The 3,784-nt window shown below is 38.1% G+C and overlaps 1 pseudogene; it reads right to left on the bottom strand.

Annotated features, from left to right (window-relative positions):
- Positions 1–1,013: 1,013 nt before the first annotated feature.
- LOC103301846 (heat shock-related 70 kDa protein 2-like) lies at positions 1,014–3,429 on the bottom strand (annotated as a pseudogene).
- Between the last annotated feature and the right edge of the window lie 355 nt (positions 3,430–3,784).

Here is a 3,784-nt window from a genome sequence, read left to right as displayed (position 1 = left end):
AGAGGGAGGATAAGGGAGGGTGGGGGGAGGGGAAGAGTTCAACCAAAGGACTTGTGTGCATGCATATGAGCCTATCCAACGGTTAAGTTCAACAGGGGGTTGGGGCATGCGTGGGGAGGGGGGTCGATGGGAATGGGGGGATGAGGACAAATATGTGACACCTTAATCAATAAAGAAAAAAAAAAGCCAAAAAAAATAAAAATAAAACATATCCTTGGGTGAGGATTTAAAAAAAGTTTATACAAGTTTGAGACCATGATATTTGTTCACAAGCGGTCATTGTTATTAAAGAATGGAGACTGTGGGATGGTAATACAGCCTTGTTCTTATTACCGAACTTAAGTGTTTCAATATTTTATAAGTGATAATTCTCAAATAAGCGGCCATACATAAACTTCAGGTTTATGTATGGCCACTTACATAAATGTTTTGAATTTTATAAACCCACAAGATGTAGAAGCAGTAATATTAAAATGTTGAATAAACTTACAAATTCTTAGCATTACACTAGGTTTTGATTCTCTTTTTTCATACACACTGATGCTGTAAACTAACATGAAATATAAATTTCATAGAAGGCTGTAGAGCACAAGAAACTCTTTTCAAAGAATAACTGCTTAGTGCCCTTCATAAAAACTAGACCTAAGCATCTCTGAGCTGTGGGAGCTACAGTGGCCAGATTCTACTGCATAGTAAAGCCTGATGACCCTCAGACTGAAGACTCTTTCAAACTCTTTTTTTTTTTTTATCATATATCCAAAGAAACTAGAAACACTAATTAGAAAGGATATATGCACCCCTATGTTCATAGCAGCACAATTCACCATAGCTAAGATTTGGAAACAGCCTAAGTGCCCATCAGCAGATGAGTGGATTAAAAAACTGTGGTACATCTACACAATGGAATACTATGCTGCGGTAAAAAAGAAAGAATTCTTACCATTTGCAACAGCATGGATGGAACTGGAGAGCATTATGCTAAGTGAAATAAGCCAGGCAGAGAAAGATAAATATCACATGATTTCAAACTCTTTCTGCTTGAATTCATCTCATTCAGCAACTTGGTTACACTCCAGGCAGCTTAACACTTCCTGGAACTTTTCAAGAACCTTCCTTTCATAGTTTTCTACTAAACTCATGCCATTGAACATGTGGGATTCTATAGTATTTCTGAGTGCTACCCTACTTCTATTGACTTCATATTCTAATTCATATTGTCTGCTTCTTTTACTATCTGATCAATATCATGTATACTGAAACAGTCTTGGTTAGTAATGTTGATTTTATTCTTCCTGCAAGTACTTTTGTCAGCAACACTTATATTTATAATGATATTGGTGTCTATGTGAAAGGTCACCTGTATTTTAGGAATGCCACATTAGTAAGCTAGAGAATCCCAGGAGCATGAACTTGCCAAGCAGTTTCTTCCTCTTAGGTATAGCCTTTTCTCCCTCATACACTTTTACTAAGACAGTGGTCTCTTGTCAAAGTAAGTTGTGAACATCTGCGTTTGCTTTGTAGAAAAAGTGGTGTTTCTCTGGATAAGGGATGTCACATCCTTCCTGCCATTTCAATGCCCAGGGAGAAAAGGGCTAATATCAAGGTCAGGAGGTCTGACACATTACATTCTCTGATTTGTCAACCAGGAGAATAGGTACTTGTATAGTAGCTATGCCATATGTCACTGCCTCCTCTGTGTTGATGGTCTTGTTGAGCTCCCTTCCATTCAAGAAGTCTTTCAGCAATTTTTCGAACTTTGGGATACAAGTGGAACCACCCACTAACACAATTTCATTAATCTGGCTTTTGTCAAATTCGGCATCCTTCAGAGATTTCTCTACTAGCTTTATGATGCCATGGAAAAGAGTACTGAACTGCTCAAAGTGGGTTCAGGAAATGGAAGTGTAGAAATCCACATCCTTCAAGAATGAATCAATTTAAATCCTGGCATTAAAAAAGAAACAAGATACATTTTGCCTTCTCACAGGTAGTTTGGAGGCACAACACTGCCCACTTGTTGGAGGCTATATCCTTCTTGTGTTTGCATTTGACTATTCAATCATGTGCTTCATCATAGGTTATATAAGTTTTCCCTATTCAGGTGGTTGTTACCAGCTGTGGATTTTACTTCAAAGATGTCATCCTTGATGTTTTGGATAGATACATCAAAGGTGCCATAACCCAAGTCAAAGATCAGCACATGTTTCTCTTTTTTAAAGCTTTTTTGTTTGTTTCATTTTAATCCAGGCCATAGACGATGGCTGCTGTAGTATGCTCCTTAATGATTCTCAGGATATTCAGATTAGTGATGTTCCTGCATCCTTAGTGGCCTGACACTGTGAATCATTTAAGTAGGCTGGGACACTAATTACTGCGTTTTCTATTTTTCTCCCCAAAATAGGCTTTCCCTTTTCACAAATCATTTGGGAAGGCCAGTGCTTCACTCTGACTGAACTGTGGCATCACCAAACTTGCAACCAATCAGCCTCTTTGGCATCAAAGATGGTACTGGTAAGGTTCATCATTTCTTTGTTCTTAGTAACTTCATCGATGAGGTATTCACTTTGTGAAAGCTATATAACTTGGACCAGTACAGTCACCTTGATAATTGCCAATGATCTCTTCTTTTTCATGCCAGAAGACTCCCTACACATGAATAAGTGGTACTCAGTTCAATACCAATCAGCAGACAGACTGATTAAAGAAAGAAAAGGGGGGAAATGAGGCAGAAAATAGTTCTTTTAAAAATCAATGGCAACAACAGCCTCTTGCAGTTAACCGCCACATAAGACTTATATTATCTATTTTTCCACCACCTTCCCTTCACTGTATTTTGGTCCTTATGTAGGTCAAACTCAAATATAAATGGATTCAGTTTTACAACTCATTCAGACAGTACTGTGTTACATTTGTTTTCTATTATTTGCAGACCTCCACTGCACTTGGAAATAGATGTTAGACTACAAGGTGACCACCAGAATTCTGAGAGTGGTATCAAACCATCTTGGCAACCAACAGGGATTCAAAACTTTGGGGTCATTTTTTGCTTCTCTCAGGCCCACATCTAATTGATTTACTGGTCCAGTCATTTTTTCATCTTTGCATGTGTCCTTTCCAATGACCACAACTCTAGTTCAAAGTTTTATTACTTCATGTCCAGATTATCACAGTAGTGTCATCACTAGTACATCTCCTTTCTCTGATTTCTTATTCATCACCATTATTCCTTTATCTATCCATGCATTCCTCCATTCACTTAATAAACATCTATTGTGTATTGTGTATCTACCATTTGCTAAATACTGTTAGATGGTTAAAGTAAAGAGATGAATTTAAAATGGCTGCTATCCTTTAGGAATACCTTCATGCTGACCTTTTAAAATTAGACCTTTTATCAAACTAACCCTTGCTCAAAAACTTGTTCCCCATCACCTACCAAATAAAATAAAATAAAACAGACCACTTTCCCTGCCCACCCAGTATGGCTTATGGAATCATACAGACACCGATTTTAGTCCTGACTGTCATTTGTAGCTTTGATAGTTTATTAATGATAACCAATCTCAGTCCTCAGTTTTATTTCTTTTTAAATATATTTTTATTGATTTCAGAGAGGAAGAGAGAGGGAGAGAGAGATAGAAACATCAATGAGAGAACCATTGATCAGCTGCCTCCTGCACGCCCCCTACTGGGGATCGAGCCCGCAACCTAGGCATATGGCCTTGACCAGAATCAAACCTGTGACCCTTCAGTCTGCAGGCCGATGCTCTATCCACTGAGCCAA

Source organism: Eptesicus fuscus, chromosome 1, assembly GCF_027574615.1.
Source record: "Eptesicus fuscus isolate TK198812 chromosome 1, DD_ASM_mEF_20220401, whole genome shotgun sequence".
NCBI classification, from domain to species: domain Eukaryota; kingdom Metazoa; phylum Chordata; class Mammalia; order Chiroptera; family Vespertilionidae; genus Eptesicus; species Eptesicus fuscus.
This window is presented reverse-complemented; position numbering and strand designations above follow the sequence as displayed.